The following is a 20326-nucleotide window of genomic DNA, read 5'->3' as shown; positions in this document are numbered from 1 at the left end:
CTAGCTGTCTTTCCCATCAACCCTCCTCCTCCTCCTCCTCCTCCTGTTTGCAGGCATGTCCATATATGCTTCTCTTTCTCTAAATCCTTATTGGATTATTCCCTACTCTCCAGTTTTCTGTTCTGGCTCTGTCTCTCGGCCATCTCATATCCCTGTCTCTTCCTCTTTGGCTTCCTGTAGCATAAGGCATGAAACTCTCCTCTGCCCCTTCATTCCTTCCCTCCCTCTTCTAGCCTTCCTTTCTCCCTGCTGTCCAATCTCAAATCTCCCCCTCTGCTTGCCTTCTTTTTCTCCCTCTCCCTCTCTCTCCCTGTCCTCTTTCCCCAGCCAGAGGTTAATACACTCCAGGATGGCATTATTTCCTCCCCGGCCCTCTGACAATATAAAAATTCAGAATGGACAGCTCAATCCCTCTTCCATCTCAGATTTGATTGTAATGGTATTGCCTCCTGTCCCTGGGAGGCCCCTGCCGCCTCGCCAACCCGGCCTTTATGACACTAAATGGCCGGGCTACAATTTTTCCATCTATTCAAAAAATTCTGTTAATAACTCATTTGGAATGAGACGTCTGCACTGCCTGGGCCGTCTGCAGCCAGGTCTCTCACCCCTCTGCTCATAAGGGTCACAATATACAGAAAAAGATGCAGGGCTGAATCGCAAATGTAAAAGGTTAATTAATCTCTCTGAATTTACAATCCCCTTCCCCCCAGTCCCCTTGCACTCCAATTGACAGTCCCAAAGAGACAAAAATGTCATATTTACAACCTCGCGTGGAGAAAGCGCTCGGCGAGGCACAGCAGTTGAGCGCAGGCGCGGGCCCGTCCGACCACTTTCCCCTTCTCCCCCGTCCAACTTTACAAGTGTGCCCATTCATCACATGTGATGGATTTATGTAATAAAACCCATTTCCTTCTCCCATACGATCCTATTAAATAATAAAATAATTATTTATTGATTATTCAAAAAGGTACATATGCGCGGGTAATGGCTTTGTACCACACCACTGGACCTGCAATAAATAAAGCAGGCAGCGAGAAGGCTTGAGAGAGACAGAGAGGAATAAAGTGGGGAGAGAAAGAGAGAGGGGAGGGAGAAATGAAGGGGAATGAAATGACTTTTGAACCAGTGAAATCTGGATCCAATATGGCCTCTTGCAGCGCGGATCAGCATGGACATTATTCAATCTTCAGGAGGCTCTTATGGGAGCGTGACCTGTGACTGGTTTTGATGTACTGTATGGACCACAGAAATTAAAATGGACAACTGGGTGAGCGTCCTGAGTTCTCAGAGTGGAACATTTGTTGCATTGACACCGGTCCCCCTAAAACCACAACATCTGCTGTTATGAAGAAATAGATGATCTACATCCTCTTTTGTTCAAAAAGGGATAATAGATGTTTACACTGTATAAACTGAACACCTACTCTAGCAAGTTTCAGTCACCGTCTCCGTTCCCTCTTCATTAAACCTCATTCAGATTCTGGCCAGTTCAGAGGTGAGGCTCAGGAAGTGCTCACAGTGCTTATTTTAATCATTAACAGGCATCTAAAATGTTTGTTTTGGAGCTTTTTGTTTCAGAGCAGGACTTCACGGGCTTTTGTAAACTGTCCAGCAAGACACTGATGCTAACGTCTCTGTTTTTACGTCTTTAATCTCTTTTCCTAAAAGATACAGATCCACACATATAAACACCCACTCCCTTATAATGATCCTTCGTATTATTTATTCAACATTGGTATCACGAAAAGCCCCACATCCCCAGCAGTGGATCATTTCAAAAAGAGACACTTTAATGTCAGCCAGATATTACATCGAGGGCTTCTTAATAACCCATTTGTGTTTGGTCTTATCCTCGGCTAAAGTGCACTCGCTCTCCGTTGTCTTTTTCCTGGGCTTGTCTCAAGCCTCCTGCATGCTACGGAAAACAGATGCTATCTCGGTTATATTACTTCTCAAAGCACTCATATCCTCTCCCATGTTATTTTCTTTGATCTGCTAGGCTTGCTGCTCTTACATTTTTCTTTCCCCCCTCGTCTCACGCCCCCCCCTCCCCTCCCCTCCTCCTCCCCCTCCTCATTTTCCCTTCCATCCTCTATCCTCTCTGCCAGTGACCAGAGAGCAGAGACAGACCGGCCAGACTGGTTCATGGTGGCTGTGGACGTTTGAAATTCAGGTCATCTGTTCTCTGTCATCAGAGGGCAAGGGGTGCACGGTGGGTCGGACCTCTTAGACTCTCCATTTAATATGCCTTTACCATCCGAGGAGGGCTTCATATCGAGGCTGAGGGTCGATTTACATTCAGTAAACAGTCCATCAAATTCAAAACAGGAACTCAAAGTGCATTTGTAATACTGACCGCACAAAGATAAGGACCCATTTTTTTTAATAAAGATTTTTTTACCTTGTAAACTGCAGGAAACTCTACAACGTGAATGAACTCAACCCTTGTTCAAATGGTTTTTATTAGAGCTGAAATTTGTTCATATCAATCGATTGGTTGATTTACAAAAATAAAGAAAATATGGCTCCAATTTTGAAAAATGAAGAGAAAAAACTATCACTGGTTCCAGCTCCTCAAGTGTGAATATTTTCTTTCTTTGTAGTCTTTTAGAACAATAAACCAATTGTAAACTGATATGTAATAATAAAGGTGATGATGATAATTAATTGTATGTTTACGTATATTATAATGTATATAATAAACTGATTGATGCCTTTGAGTTTTGGGCTTTTGGTCGGGCAGAAGAAGCTGTTTGAATGTACCAGTTTCAGCCTTAAGAAGTTGTGACTGGCTTTTTCGTTCTTTTCTGACATTTCATCCAAAGATCAATCAAAAGATTAATCAGTTGATCAAGAAAAATGTAATTATTTAGGAATTATTTTGTTACCTCACAGCATGAAAGCAAGCTCAGGCATTGCAGCTCCATGTTTCACTGTTTGACAAGGTGTGTCTTATCACGTCCTTAACTGTACTGTACATAGGAACAGAGTATGCACTCTTCATACTTTATAACACTCCTGCCATAAACTGTACCTTTTGCAAAGATTGTAAAGTTCAGTTTTTGGTGACGTGGTCAGAAATGCAATCATAGCATAAGGTGGACTGGAGTACATACATGAAGGGTGCAGAATGTTAGAAACACCTCTCAGTGTAATGCAGCACATTGCTAACTAGGACCTCGATGCTAAAACATATTTTAGTCAGCGAAGACAGTGTCAAATATACCTGAACATGAGAGGCATTTTTAAAGTAGAACTATATTGTCCTGCAATAGACAGTACAGGTGTACAGAACACTGATTTTATGTAACACCCTTCATACATAAAATACAGCACCCCCTCGTTAGATATTATTTCTTGCATATATAAAGTTTAAATGAAGAGGAACATGTGGTATGCATCTTCACCACCAGGTCACCAGAATTAAAGCTTAAACATCTTAAAGCTGTACTAGTAACGCACAAAATCACTGCAGCTCTTGTCATGAATTTCCACTTTTTAATTGGAGTCAGTGTTATCTCTTTTGGATGTATCTTTAAAGATATATATAAATCATGAAGCAGCATAGAGCCTCAGCCCTGTTACATACATGAGTGGAGCATCTCTTTATTCAGAAGTCAAAGAGTAAATCAGGACAGACATCAGTAAAAATACAAACTTCACAGTGCACTAAAACTAGATGCTCACATGTGTGCTAATTTTACAAGGATGCTTGCATTCGCGCACACACTCACACAGACATGTTTAGGTCATAAGCAGCAACAGCTGAGTGAATAGGTGGCACTCAGGGCAGGCACAGGAGACCGGCGAGTCTTTGGCTTTCTTATGAGCAGCCAGGAGGGGGAACCATCCCTCTTTGCATGTGTGCTCACAAGAAAGGGAAAGAAAAAGTAATTAAACAAACAATTTACCAAGAATTGTGTGTCTGCTTATCCAATCTGCCATACTCGTTTTTGCTCTAATACATATAGACAGAAAATGGGGAGGGGGGGGCGGGAGGGGAAAGATTGTTTGTTGTCTCCTCAGAGTGACGGTAAATGACACACATGTTTCATTGCCCATTCATTTAACCTGTGCTTATGAAGAGAAAGGGATTGAGAAACAAATTACACAGTGTCATTTAATTAGAAGTTTTGCTGTGAGCAATAATCCTGTTTTTTCTCATAACCTTTAACTACTTAATGGATTTGAGAAGCTATTACCTTTCAAGATTTCTGTTTTTAATTATTTGGAGTATTGTCACAGATATGAAATGTCAATCACATACCGGGATTAATGCTTTATGCTTTATGTCTGAATATTATTTACTTTATGGACCAAAGCTGCAGGAGTTCCTTCTGTTTTGTGAAAAAACAGCAGAATTGTGCAATATGCAAAATTCCGCTCCGTGGCCTATTTAGCATCTCACATTCATTTATCCTTATGCACCCGTTTGCTATTTAACACAGCCTCATCTTAAATCCACGAGAGGCAGTTATTTACATAGATATTAACATTATATTTATGATGACGGCAGCCATGGTAAATCTCAGAGTAATATTAGAAACGCGTCTATGTGAGGCTTGGATCAGATTATAATAATGACTCAGTTTTAATATGTACAAACTCAATTTATAGTTTCCCTCCTTTGGCGTTCACATACTGTAGGTGTGCATGTGTAAAAATATAACCCAGGAAGCGTGTGCGCGTGTGCGTGTGTGTGTGTGTGTGTGCACCCGCGCAGCAGAGGACCTACCTAACTCACCCTGATCACGTTTAGGCAGCACTGTGAAAGTGGTAGACAGAGTTTGTTTAGTTTCCCCTGGAGGACATCGCAGTTCTCTGCCAACAGACCTACCCACGTGCTGTGACATCAGGCCCGACTGTGTGTGTGTGTGTATGAATATCAGGTACGCTTGATTTATTTTGCCAGACACTCACAGGACCATGAGGGCATGTATCCTGATCTTAAATCAACGCTGTTCGCATGACAGCCGGCCGCATACGCAGGCAAAATCATATATTTTGAATACTTAAGTGGATCAAAATATATACGTTCGGGGCACTTGGTGGAGCTTGTCTCGAACTTGATAGTTTCACTTGAGGATCCGTGAATGTCTGGGAGGATAAATGAAGCACACCTCGAGCAGTTCAAATATTCAAAACCTTATTCAAATAGATGTTTTCACCCAGGTTTGACACGGCTCTTAGGATGGCGTGTTGGCTCCTCAGACCCCCCATGGCACGGGGCATGTAATCATCCTGAAAGTCTCTTTGGGTGTCTGCACTCTCATAAAGCAGGAAAATGGATCGTGTGGCCCAGGAAGGGAAAATGAAAGAAAAGGAGAATGAAATTACAGACCTGGCTGACTGCACAAATCATGCATATCATGTTTTATGGCTTGCCAGAAGAATTCAACACCTGTGGATCACCGTAGCTATAATTGTACATGAACGCACCGGGATGGGGGTGGGAGGAGAGCTGTGGTTTGTGTGTCACTGAATATGTGAGTGAGAGTGTGTGCGCCTGGTAGGTGTCTGTGCGTATGCAAGTATGTTTTTCTTGGCTTGGCCGGGTTTTCGAGACAGAGGGAAGATGATAAAAGAAAGTTACGGGAACGCCTGTTGTGCACTTCTTCAGTACATCCTGGGTGAGCCGCCCACAGCCCACAGGGCTCGTTCACAGAGGCTTCATTTACCATTGTAATTACCCTGTTTATTTATCCTACCTGCTTTTGGTGGTAAAGCGAGGGCCAATTCATCAGATCAGGACAATCTGGCCTAGCTTTGGCTTTGCCATTTACTTTAATTAAATGAGGCAATCAGTGAATCATAAATCACGATCCGTGTGACCACTGGCTCTGTTTGAACCTGGTCCCTCGCTTTAAAGCCGACACACCTTGTGCAAAAGCGCACACAAGCTACTGTAGGTCCTGAGCCTGAGAGTTCACCTTTCAACCTGATGCAGAGGGGATTTTCCCCTCAGTAGACCTCCCCATCAACATATTTTAATGGATCGCAGCAGAAAAGGCATCAAAATGGCAAAATTTGAAAAAGGTTTTATGCTCGCCCGAGTTGGTTTTTGCCTTTTTCAAAAAAAAAAAGTTAACGCACTCAATGGGAGATGGAAACAGCTAATCTGAATAAGTTCTGGTGCAGCGAACATGACTGACCGTTTCCGCCCCAATAGAAGAGGAAGAGGAAGTTTCCACTATGGAAAAGTCAGGTCTTTCTGTTTTTCCCTCACAGATCGGCTTAGGCGTACAGCTTTATTTCTTCTTCTTTCAGTTTTTTTGGTCTTTGGTCTGGTCAAAACCTGATGAAACTTCACTTGGTGTAACCCAGTTTATGTCACTCCAAACCAGTTGATGGAGAGCATCTAATAATTTTCTTTTTCTCCAAAAGTTTGCTTCAAATTCTCTTGACAATATTCATGCAAAAAAATTTGTTTTTTGCCAGCTTTAAAGTATAGATAGATGTGTAGCATGTTTGAATGAAGCCTTAAACCTAAATAAGATGACAACATAGCGGATCGAAGAGTCTTCCCTCGTCTCCTCCCACCCTCTCCCGCCTCTCCGCCGTGGATGCTGATGCTTGAGTCAAATTGATTACACCACTCCATCTGCATCATGACTGGCCTCCTCCTGTGTTTGCCGCCTCTGCCTACAGCACAGAGTTAGTGTACAATTACATATAGTTTAATATATCTGCCTGAGCACCTTTAAATAAGCATCACAAGTCCACAAGGTGATTTGTCTTCCAGCCCCATTACTCCATTGTACATCTTGATAGCCAGGGATCGCTCCTAGCTATGTTTAAGCATTAAATAGTGTATTATTATTTCACATAAATCAAGCTGAGATGTGAGGGGGGTATTCATAAATTTTGCATTTCTCACAGACAGTATTTTAAAGCCTCTCTCTCTCTCTCTCTCCCTCTCACTCCACCGCTCTGAATTTTGAGACTAAAGCAATTGTGCTCCCTGCACTTGATAGTACATTAAAGATAGGCATATCAGGGAGGTATATTCAAAACAACATGTAATGCAGTTTAGATTAAGTTTGAGTTGCTCTAACACATTCATCACAGCGCTTTTTCCATAATAAGTACCCTTGCCTTTCTCGCCGATGCATCCACACACATGCACCATTACCACCGCAGAACATTGTATTGTTATTGTCATGAATAATGGGGGAAAATACTAATAAAAGCCCATTTATCATAATATTTTCCCACTTAACCGTGGCGACGGGCTCTTATCTGTGCGAGACGACGAAAGGGTGAAATTAAATTTAAAGGTGAGCGCTTGCTGTCAGCCCTTCTCTTCAAGTCCAGTCCCCCCCCCCCCCCCCCCCCCCCTTTGGATATTAGTGCTGTGTTTGTGCAAAACGTCGACTGAGGAAATGACTTCACTCAGGAAGCTGGATGTCAGCTTTACACACGGGCAGGAGAGCTGCCAATGTTTTAGTCAGGCCGACAACACGTTCTTTTCTCAGCTCGCTCTCTAGTCGAGTTTAAAGCTACAAAAGGTGACAAAGGAGGAAATTGGACTCGTAGTTGTTTTGGTTAGTCCAAAAAACACATCGCACGTTCATTTCTGTTTCCTGTCTCTGGACCAGTTTTCTGATTGGCACTGAAGGGACTGTAGGGTTTGACGTGAAACCTGGAGCTTTGTCAGGGGCTGAATGGAAGTCTGAGGTTATCTGAATGTGTCAGAGGAACTTTAGGGGGAGGCAGTAAAGCACATGGAGTTTCTGTGTGGCAGCGCTTTGCATACACGGAAAAGCTCCTGCGTTGTCACTAGAAATGGCGCCTGAATTCGACAATCACCTGACAGCCCTTTATTGAGAACGTGCCTCATTTCCCTTCCACCTGACACATGTAATAATGTAAAAGGACACCAAAGACTTTATCAATGTTCCTTAAAAAAGATAAAAGAATGGCCCAGAAGTTAAGCCAGTCATATTCTAAAATATGTCCAGAATATTACCTCAACCATCCCATAATACTGAAACAATACCAGTCCTTGACGATTGTGCCAAACGTAAATCAGCCAGCCCAAATTGTTTAAATAATGCAAAAGTCTCATAAGTTTGACTTTTGTGATTTCATGCTCACATTGCAACCGTACACCACAATTAAACCTAATTTTCGCTTTTAAAACATGCTTATCATTTCCTGCACATAATAATTATATGACCCACTGGCCCGGGGGCTTCAGCGTTGCGGCAAAGTCAGTAAAAAATCTTGTAAAAGTCACTGCAAATTGGAAATTGACTAGATGCCAGGACAGTAAGTTGAGGATTGGGGGGGAGTGAGGAAAAAAAAAATGTCTTTGAACTAGTTTTTGCTTGCAGAAAATATTGCTTCTGGGTTGATATTCTTTCTGAAGTGTTTCATGGCAATGAGAATTAAGAAATAAAGCGCAGCGCCAAATGATTCAGTGAAAAGATGGCACACACCCACAGGTATTCTGTTCACATGACATCACCCTGTGTAAAATTGACAACTTCATGTTTTTTTTTAACCTTTTTTTTTTTAAAGAAAAAAAAAAAAACTACTGTAGGTGGGCTCTTTGAGTTTATGAAAATCTCTTTGAAAGAGAGACCGTGGCGAGAAAGCAGAATCACATGGACAATATCAATAAAAAAAAAAAAAAAAAAGTTTTTATATGTGTGGCAACATCAGCACAATTTTAGTTTCATACGTGGTGTGTGTGATGATAAAATGCTGTAATTGATTGGTTGGTGTTTTAGTGACTCAGATCTTTGACATCCTTTGTTGTAAAGCACTTCAGAGCCACATCAAGGTGCATGTGAGCGAGATCTCTATCTGTCTCTACCTCGCCCTTCATTCCTTGGAAGAATGTGTCTTCTGACCTTGACATGTGCAGGCTGGCTGCATGCTTCCCTCTCAGTGCACTCTCACCTCAGCTCATGAACTGGAAACTTTGCGCCTGTCATCTCCGTCTCTCCCCCTCTCTCTCATGATCACTCTGCTTCCTTATGGCTTACGCACAGCGCGCACACGGGCAGCAAATACCTGGGAGGATAAATGCTCAGTTAAATTGAATAAACATAATCCAGACATGCTCCATTCCAGCCTGTCTGTCATGGAGAACTTGCACAGGAATCCCTGATTCCATCAGTGAAGACGGCGCACAAACAAATGCAAAGATTAGATGTCAGCTGAAAGGCCGGCATTAGATAAAGGATTATTCACAGCTCTCATGATAAACATCATTTTAATGAAACATCAGATAATCTGTGATTTCACTGAGCCGGTTTCATCGCTTCCTCTGTTATCTTTTGATGACAGATAGCAGTATGTGTTGCATACCTTCATTAAATGCACTTTTTTCTTTATGCACTTCACCCAGTCACACGTTAGGAGACCTGCGTGTGTCTCTGCACCTTAAATCAAAATACCGTATATGACCTGACTGGTTTTGGCAGTGTGATGGCTCGCAAGGGTGTTTCACAAATGTCTGAAAATTACACGAACACAAAAGTAAAGATCCCTGTCTGCGTTCCCTGCGCTCCGATGTCCTCTCTTGTTAAAACAAAGCATCTGCCCATCTGTCATCCAACCATAGGCGCTCTGGGTGGGGCAGGATTCCCGTCTTTTGAAGTGAACTTGTCATGGGAAATCTGCATCACTGCAGCTCAGTACAATCAGAGGCTCAAAATTAATTGTTTGTGGTGCACCACTTCAAACGCGTTTCAGACGCTGCGTTACGGGATGAACTTTTGCAACGGCTGTCGTCACCTATATGCAGACCTGCGCACACAAACACACACACACGCTCAGTAAAAATGGTAAATACTATACATTCACATTCCTGTGTGGCTGTAAAAACACACACACACACACATGCTCAGATGCAGACAGACACATTCTTGATCTCGTAAATCTTCAAATACAAAACATTGTCATGTATTTACTTAAAAATACATTTCCAGATGCACTTACTCACATATGCATTCACAGAAGTATAAAATGACACTTTAATGTGTATTGACAAGTAACACCCCCTCTCCACTGCAGTGCACGCACACACACAAACACATACACACGTGCACGACTCCAAACAGACTGCAGTAACACAACATTAAGCGGTTTTCTCTTCTCTGTTATCTCCAGCTTCCTTTTTGCCCTTTGGTTAAACATTCTCTTGGCATGCATGATCTCATTTAACTTTGATTTCCTCTTTTTCCAGGACGGCATCCTCGGTGGTTCCAATTTCCAGCCCATTCCCCAATTTTCAACCCCAATGACAGACAACACACGCTTGAATGGCTGTTCAGCTAAAGAAGGGAATTGGTAAGTGATGATTTTAAATGCTGTTTAAGATAAAAAGAAGAGTTTGTAGCAGATAAGGATTTGCCCGGGTAGCGAGCAGGAAGCTTGGAGATACTGGTTTGAGTGTGCTGTTGCAGCCGCTGCATACCACAAATGTGATTTATGTTACTGAGCTTCAGGAAACATGGCTGCAGATTGCTGTTAATTTGACAGAAGTGATGTTTTTATCTCCGTGGAAGTTTAGTTATACTGAGACAGTCGTTTCCTTCAGCCTGTTTGTGTTTGACAATGTTGTATGTTGGTATTTAACGCAAAAAGCAAATAAAAAAAAACATGATTTAATGTTATTTTTTAACTGAATGCGAAGTCATAGGTTTTTACACAAAAGCAATTATTTTAAATATTTTATAAAAATGCTTGTACAATATTGTGAAATCAAATAAAAAATCATTTTATGTTTCCTAAAAAAACATAATTGACATGGTGTGATCAGATGTCCCTGGTTTGCAAACTTTGTAAATTATAATTTTTTCAAAATAAAGTGTCCAAAACAAAGAAGTGTGTGAATGACCCTGATACATAACATCCGTTAGTGGTCAGTGGTACATGGTCATAGTTTAGATAGGGCTGTAAATAAGTGCAGAAAATATGAAACTTTTCACATCATGTTGCAACATTTGCTTTAATAAATTAAAAGTTTTGCATTTATAATTTGGATTTCCACAAAAACAGTTTTGTATTTCTCTATTTCCATCTCTGCCTTTAAATAACAATTCATATGAAAATACTCGAATAAAAAGTTTTTGTCAAGAACTTAAAACTTGCTCGGCCTTAAAGGTAAAAAAAAACTACAAATCAGAAATTTTAGTCTCATTATATTTAATCTTCTTTGTGTTTTTGGCGCCGGCGCAAACACAATATTGACTTAATTTGTTCCTGATTAACCTCCTGAGTGTGGAGAATGTGTCCAGCATGAAGGACTTTTTTGTTGGTTGAAAGGAGCAGCTCATTGTCGAGCTTTAAGTGGTTTGTGTAATCCCCTATAACCAATACCATGAAGCCAAAGGATTCTGAAAATCTGTTTTCAGCACATTTTGAGTAGGAGCGAACCTGGGAATTCTCTCTCTCCCCCTCTCTCTCTCTGTGTCTCTCGCTCTCCCCAACTCTGTCATGAAACAGAGCACCCCATTTCCATATCAATCGGATTAGTTCCAAGACCAGGGAAGTAGGAGTAATGTAAGTAACCGTACAAATTTAAATATAGGACATCAAAAACATTGTTAGGCATTCATTTATTTTTGAAGCAGCCCTGGCTCTCTGCGACTCTCTGTGAAGATGAGATGAAAACGCATCTCCTCATTTTTATTTTTATTTTATTTTGAAAGGTGCTGAACGCGGCGGTATTTTCAACATTTCATGTGCTCCACGGCGCCCCGCTGTTCTTGTGTGCTTAACCTCCTTTGTGGAATGAATATGTCACATCAAGCAATACACTTGTTCAGGATGCAACATCAAAACAATTTCAGGTGGGCAGCGTTCACACAAGCTGATTGTTTTTGAACATTTGCGCAGAAACTGTAAAACGGTGGCTCCTGTGGTGTCGATGCCAGCTGGCGCCACACAGTCATGCTTTAACATACACCTCGTAATGTGCTGGTGCATGTATAGTTTCAAGCTGAAATGCTGTTGGAGTTTGGTTATAGAGGGAAAACAAAATATGCAAAACTTTTTGAGCCTGTTATCACTCATCTTACAGGTCTGTGTCATTGTTCTCAGGTATATAGAGATAAAAATGATCTTCAAGCTGATAAATGGCTGCAGATGTAAAGAATGGAGGTTTAAATATTTTCATCACAGATTTACCTTTCAGGCTAAACTTCTTCTTTTTCTTCTTATGTCATTAAAACATCATCATGATCTTTGGGAATTTGTTAAAATCCACACATCTGAAAGCCTTGGAAGCAATGGGATTGAATGTTGGAGTTTTATCAAATATTCTGTGTCTGATATCTGAAGCAGAAATTTAGTTGATGTGCAGATTGTGACTGACTCTCAGATATTACAGTTAGTATTAAAAAGTTTAAAGTTAAAAAAAAAAGTTTATTCTGAGCATTTTACAGAGATAGTGACAGAGAGGTTTGTGTGTCTGTGTGTATTCACGTGTACAACCTTGATTCCAAAGAACCTGAGACACTGTGCAAACATAAATAAAACAGAATGTGATCATTTGCTGATCCTTTTTGACATGTACTCATCTTAAAAAAGTACAATATATTTAATGTTTGACCTCGTCAGCTTCATTGATTTTTGTAAATATCTGCTTATTCTGAATTTGATGCAACAGTACATTTCAAACAAGGAGCAACTAAAGACTGGGAAAGGTGTGGAATGCTCCAGAAACACCTGTTTGGAACCTTCCACAGGTAAACAGGCTCATTGGTAACAGGTGATAGTATCATGATCGGGTATGAAAGGGAAACATCCTGGAAAGACTGAGCCGTTCACAAGTGAGGATGGAGCGAGGTTCACCACTTTGTGAACACATGACTGCATAAAGGATATTAATACATGAGCTCAGGAACACTTTGTAACACAGCTGTCAGTGAAAACAGTTCATTTGTAAATGATTGCGTTGTGTTTTTATTGATGTTTTACACAGTGTCCCAGCATTTTCGAATCAAAGTTGTATGTGTGAGTGTGTGTGTGAGTGAGTCACAAAGAGATTATTCAGCAGTCTGTGACTTCGCTGACAGATCTGACCAGCCAGTAGCTCCCTGTCCGGATGAAGACATGGAGAGATGGATGTCTGCCTGTGCTCCCTCAGCCCTTCATGACTGGCCCTGTCTCTCTGTAATTGAAAAACTAGTTTGGTTTTGTTGTCTTGGGATTTTTTTTTTCCTTTTTATAATGCAGCTTCAAAACAGGAAAACCAATAGTGGGAATAGACCCCCGAATGTAATTAATTTTGCGGGGGCGGGGGGTGAAGGAGGGGCGGCGGGGTGTGTGTGTGTGTGTGTGTGGGGGGGGGGTGTGGGGGGTGTACTATTATTGCAGGAGGAAGAATTCTAATCAGTTGCAGATTCCTTCCTGTTTGGTTAGCGTGACCGTGGCCAATTACAAGTGAACTCTGTGTTACAGTTTCACTTCCTGTGCTACCCAAAGAACGGACTGAGGCCGGCGCTGCAGAGCCCCAGCAGGACAGAGGGAGACGGAGGAGAAGAGAAAAGAGGGAGTGAAGCGATAGAGACAGAGAAAGACAAAACAAGACACATGAAGATGAGACCGCAGGAAAGTAAACAGAGCGGAGGAAGGGGAAGAAGAGGCAGAAGGGGGGGGAGGGTGAAATCTCTGGCCAGATCTAAGGTGCACAGACATGAAGGCACATACGTCCTTTATCCACCTAATATAGAACATGACATGAGGTTTACAAAGGAAATGAAAGGATTTTGGACCTGACTTCTCTTGCTGCCTGAGCTGTTCTCAGGTAAAGCCTGAAACGGCAGAGCAACAGACCAAACTCGAGTCACAAATGCAATAACCCATAACTCAATCATTGCGCCGATGTTATCGAAAGACACAATTTGGCATTGCTGTTTTTCCCCTAAATCGAATTAAACCACTGGACTAAACAACTGAATGACAATTGCTAAGGCATACCTGAATTTGCATAAAGTGTCCTTTTTTTTTTTTTTCAGCACGTAGAAGTAACTCAATATGCCATGGTACTTCCTAGGAAATTCTCCACGCTTATTAAGCCAGATACTGCTTTCGCTAAAGGCTCTCCAAGCCAGTAGTTTACACCATATTACAACAACATGCGCAAACCGTCAATCATGCTCTTTCTCTCAGGTCTGTTGCGGGATGTTTTCTTATTTCTGTGTCAGAAGAAATCAGGAACAACACGAGATACAATAAGACAAACTTGCTGCTGCCACAATGATTTCCATTGACAATCAATTACAACCTGACCTGCCAAAATCGTTCCCGTTGGCTTGATCCCGCTCCTCAATTCTCTCTTCTCTCACTCTCTCTCTCTTTTTTTTTTTTTTTTTTTTTTGCTCCTCCAGAGGGGTCTATTCCCATAGTTTGCCTCTGTAATAGTTTTTTGGCATATTACTCTTCTCGATCCACCCCAGAGGTCTCCCATAATTCACTTTTGATATCATTGTTTAGTTGTAGAATTAGAGGAGGGGTGCACACTGGGATCAGACAGTCAGGATTGGCACTGGGACATGACTTCATTCATTCTAGTGCGATGTGATAGGCCCCTTCACTGCAACTGTGATTTGGATTGAGGGAGGTTGCAGTAGCAGCACTTAGAAAGTATTTTATTCCCTGAAACTGTATTTGATTGCATGGATTATTGATTTATTTCTTGCTCGTATACGTTGTTATTTTTAGTCTTCACTTTAAATATATGTGCTCTTTTATATAGCGATGACACTATTGACAGATGAAAGAAATACCCGGGGTGATAAAAACATATAAATACTGGAAGTGATGGGAACAAATTCCTTTTCTCTGGTAAAATTCAGGAAATCTGTTTCATATTACCAAACCGGTGACGTGACATTTATTACTATTTTCCAGGAGAGTTGAAAACATCTCAAGGGGACCAATACTGTAGCAGTTACAAGTGGAATAAACTGCTTAGAAGATGTTCGAGGGATGATGCACATAACTGGCAATATGAATGCGAATTCCCCGGGACGCTTATTTTGCACACACACGAACACACACACACAGCAAACAACATGAGAAATGGGCAAAGAGCCACACTATTCAGTGTGAACTGGAGGGTCCAAGTCGCTAAACTAATCCTAGTACCACAGGATCCCACTTCCAGCTCCGTCTTCTGCTGCAGCTGCCTGGAATCATTTCACAAACACAAGGTATTCCTGGAAGAATTGATTCTGTTAGATAGTGCATTGATCACACACATCGCCCGCAGACAGAAGATGGCTTTACAAGCAATAAGATGGGAGACAATTATATTATTTTAGTCAAATAAGACAGAGTACAAGCAAGCGAGTGCCAATAGCCGAGGCGGGAGGGGGGAGGGGGCACGGGCGGCCCCCTCTGCGGCTGCCTCGCCGTGTTTGTGCTCCATCCTCAAGTGGCACGGTAATCCACTAAACTTTCCTCCACCCGCTTCTCTCAATGCAATCAGGATGCGAAGGCTCACCAGTGATTGCGTTCATTTGTAAAAGCATCCAAGCCAAAATTGAACCCCAAGGCTGATAAACTATAAAGATGCTGATCAGATCGCGGCTAAGGAGTCCGCACTTGAGGGCACAAGGTGTCAGGGCTGGAGCCAAAAGAGCAATGACTCTGTATACCTCATTCGGAGCCAGGCGGCTGCCACGGAATACAAACAAGAGGAGCGAAAACACATAAAAGCGACAACAAACTGCGGCTGGATTTTTCATCCCCCAGCATCTTTCAGAGGAGGAAGGTATTATCTGTTCAGCAGATTAGCAGTTTTTCAGATGTTGCTCCTTTTTCCTCTCTTTTATCGACTGGATTGGTGAATTGGGTGCATTTATTGTTTGAGCTTTAGCAAATGCGTCGCATTTTATCGATGAGCTCCGAGTGAATTTCACAATGCATCTCAGGCAAAGCAGAAGCTCAAAAGAGACGCTGCTCAGGGAAGTCATACGTTTTCAACCTCGCAACAGAATATTATAACCGATTTATCAGAATGAAAACAATACATAACTCTGCAGTGCTCCTCAGGTCCAATCCATTGTGTTTTTATTGCAGGCTCCACAGGACTGCCTGCTGTCACTGCACTTTAGGAGTTACCGCAACTTTTTGCCAGCTTTACAGTTATTTCTCACAGCTATTGCGTTCTCTCACGCTAAATGAACAGTGTCATTACTTTAAACACACAGATCTGCCTCTGCTAAAGCACAAAGATTGAGGACAGACAGAGACAGGCAGAGGGAAAGAAAGAAAGGGAGGATCTGAGGATGTTTTTTCCCTCTCCATCCTCGTGGCCCCAGTGCGTTAAATGTCAAAGAGCAGTCAGCGGGAGAGACTGATTCCAGGAGGCGATGTGAATGGGACGATTGAAGACCCGCTTTGATTGACAGCTCTTCCTCTCTTGCTCTGCCCTGAGGGTGATTGACAATGTGGTTCATCTCACATTTTGTGACTGAGCTAATCCAGTAAATTCCTACCAGACGCAGCACAACTCAGCAGAGACCTGCCGCTCCTTTCCCAGGTGGAGGTTTTATTTTATCTCCTCTTCCCCAAAATAAATATGTTTTTCCATCTGTGGCACTGAAAACAAACCGGGGGAGGGGGGGGGACTATAATTAAGTGTAAGTACATAATTAAGCGAGTTTAGAAAAGTGCTAGTTTTCGATGAATTAAAATGTAGACTAATTACATGTGGGAATTAGCCTGCTGTTGTGCTAGTGATTAATATTGTCATAGGTTACTGTCTCAATATGCTGCCAGTTGGAAATGGGATCACCTTACTGGAACGATTGATCTCTTGCCAAGTTCAATAATTAATTGACTCAACAATCACTGACACACAACTATCTCATACGTCGTCCCGCATGCCCACAAGGTGCGCCGCTCGTCCTCTCGACCTTGCACCTGTATTTTGATGTGTGCAGGTTCCCAGGAATTGCTTCCGCTGCACTGCAGCTGGCTTTTCAAAGAGGAGCGAAGACACAAGAAGAAAAAAACAGAGACGGAATTAACTCACAAGAGCTTCTCCCCTGTTTTAGGGTGTGTGAGCACGATCGCAGGGTGACTGCGGCGCACTTGTCGACAGCCTCGACCCACATTACCGCAGCTGCCCAATAAGATGTTGAATGTGAGAAATATTTGACGCCTTCATTCATCATCATTCCTAAATGATCACTCTGCGAGGCTACGCATTTAAGCGTGATTAATTGCGCGGCCTAATCAAGCAATGAATTACCTGCCTAACCTTTTGCAGGAGGTTGGTGTTCACCTCGAGTCAAAGCAGTGGAGCCTAGTGTGGTTAACTGTGTCAAGGAAAATTAGGAAGAGACAATAATGAGAAGCAGTTAAAGACCCCACTTTTAGAGAAAGGGCACCCACTGTAATTAGGTAACCTGAGACCTAAAAACTATTTGAAAGAAATAGAAATTTAGAGATTTTTACTCCAATAGAGGAGGCCTGATGTAGCAAAGAACACATACATACATCGTGCTGCTCCTACAAACCTCACTATTTGCCTGTGTTTCAAGATGCAACATGTCGTGAGTATATGAACCATAATCCTGGCTTTGCCTCTTGAATGCACCACTGTTTTCACAACCTATCAGCTTCTGTATGTGTTGAGAAAACTCTTTGATTTATGAAACCTTTTGCAAACCAGTAGATAAACTCTAAAACACACTGCAGATAAGCTGACTTGATGCTGCAATGTTAATATTAATGCAAACTTTCTTTTCTCTTGAATGACTAAGTGCAGCAGCGTCATTAATAATTCTGTCTTCATTGCAGTTGGCACCTGGGTTCTGTCAAAGCAGAGCCCAGAAGACAATACCCCAGTGTGTGCACATCAGGTGTTTACCTTATAAGCATGATGAAAGCCTCGCCAACCAGTTGTGACAATGGCAAAGTGAGATAATAGCCTGCCGAGATGGTTTGAGGATGACTTGTACAAGCACCGAGCTCGTATGGGGCATTGCACACTCTAAATGGTATGCGTTTGAAGTCAGACAAACTGAAGGGTGTGGTAGACTTTGTCTGGTCCACCTCACCGGGTTGCATTTTTGGGTCGCTGTTTATGCTCAGAAAAACCGTCATTCCTTACACCGTGTGGCCATTTTATATTCATGACATTCAAACACGCAAAATGTGACCGGGCCCTTGAAAAGAAAAGAGGAATATGCCCCATCATTTGAGCTCCTGCTCCAGAGTCAATCCTCATTAGAAGCAAATATTTTGTTCGCACACACAAATGAGCTCTCATAATTGCACGATTTTATGCACAATTCAAATTCAAATCATTCCTTCTTGACACAGCCAATACATCTGTCACGCGGCTCCTCGTTTTTTTTTTTTTTTTTTTTTTGAATAATTAAAAAAAGAAATAGAGAAACATACTAATGAGAGAACCTTACTTGAGGGCTTTGCCGCTCCACTGACTATCATATTAATGTATTCCTGTGTGAATTAAACGCATCATCAAACACCTAAGTTCCCTCCATATTTTCCTGTGAAGACGAGGGCTGGACACCGGTGTCTACCTTGCCCTCTGCAAAAATGAAGGGCATTCTTCATTATTGCACCTCTTGTGATTACTTGTTAATAGCCATGTACTAAAGGTCCCCCCTCCAAATTGACAAAAACACTGGGAATTTGGCTTTTTATGAGAATGACATTGTTTCGGTCAATGATTAAGTCATTAAGATATGTTAAGGTGAATTTAAAGTGATATGTAGATTTATTAGACCTAACTGGCTTTGTCTTTCTTTGTTTTTTCCTGTAAATGTTTAATTTTTGTGCAAAAATCTCTTTGTGTGATTTGTAAGTTACCGTTTTTTTTTTTTTTTTCCATGTTATCACAAAGACAAAATATCTCCAGAGTTTGTGGGTAGATTGTCTTGTGAACACCAGCCGTCAACAGCAGGATTTCTCCCTCTCCTTCTCATCCTTTCTCCTCTTTCCTGCCTGAAGCTCTGGTGACTGCCAGTGTAATCTGTGCCTGACCTTTCTCCACCTCCTTAAACCTCTCTCCGTTCTTCCCCTCCTTCCAATCCGTCCATTCATTCCCGTCTCCCCCTCTCCTCGCCACAGATTGACAGTCATCAGGGCTCCTTTCTCTCCGTGGCTGACAGCTTGAACCGGCTCATTAAGGCAAATTGGGAGCGGGAGACTAAACTGAGCATGCAGAGTTATTTTAGAGGCCGCTTTGTGACAGAGCAAACATGCCAGCTCATGCTCCATATAATGGCTTGTCCGGGGTTGAAGAAATATGTTAGATTTAATTATCATAATAGACCATTAGTGCATTGCTACTAAATGGGGGATGTCTTGCAGAGTGTGCCAGAAGAGTTTGAGATAAGTTAAGTTGATTGTTTTTTTGTTTTTTTTTTTAGATTTTGGAATATGTAATGAGAAAAATCAGGTTTTTAAAATTCCTCTTACACAGGCGCCAAACAAAGGCACTGAGAGTACAAAGCAACAAAGCATGCGGTTAAGGTGGGAATGAAATGTTAGTTTGAATATTTTGAACAGATTTGCCCATAGCTGTTAGAGAGCAAAGCAGGCAACGTGTGATTGATCACGTCCCACAGGGGCGACAGCCAGCATGCCATTTATACACAACAAACGGTGTTGGCTACACTAAACTAAGCTCACACAACCTATGCAGATAGCACAGTCTTTCATTTTAACATGTGCATGCTAAACCTGGCTGATAAACGATTTGCCTAGCAGCACTTCCGTCCATATTTTATCACGGCAGACAATGCTCGGTGGCGTTGCCAGACTTGGTGTATATCCAGTATTTAGGCAAAAAAGCTTCTCCTCAACCCCTCAACAGCTTGGCTCCCATAATTAACTTCCAGAGGACTGATGGGAGCCTTAGTCAGAGGCAACAGGAACAGAATACAATAGATAAGAAGAGAATAGGTGCAGAAATGGTAGAAGAAGACAGGTTTAAAAAAAAAAACACACAAACTAAGAGAACGCAGACTAACAGCACACAGACAAAGATTACATTTGACAGACAGAGGTCTTGGGTCAGTCATGCTTGAAGCGTATTCCTTGTTGCGCAGATAACCTCCGTCATACAGCAAGCTCCTGTTGAGGGCAGAAATGGCTGAAAGGATTAATGAATGTTTATACTTAAAGCTCTGCAGTTGCTAAACCCGCTGAAAACCTTTAAGCCGTGGCACGCCGGCAACATTTTAAGCCAGTATTCTGAATGTGGCAATTTTTGCCAACAAATATGAGCAGGGTAGAATGTTAACTGTTTTATCCAGAGGCAATGGTGTCTGGTAAATCTGGAGCTCCAGTGATTTACTTTTTTTTTTTTTTTTTTTTTTTT

The sequence above is a fragment of the Chaetodon auriga genome, chromosome 21, assembly GCF_051107435.1.
Source record: "Chaetodon auriga isolate fChaAug3 chromosome 21, fChaAug3.hap1, whole genome shotgun sequence".
Taxonomy (NCBI): Eukaryota; Metazoa; Chordata; class Actinopteri; order Chaetodontiformes; family Chaetodontidae; genus Chaetodon; species Chaetodon auriga.
The sequence above is the reverse complement of the archived record's forward strand: the minus strand, read 5'-3'. Positions refer to the sequence as shown.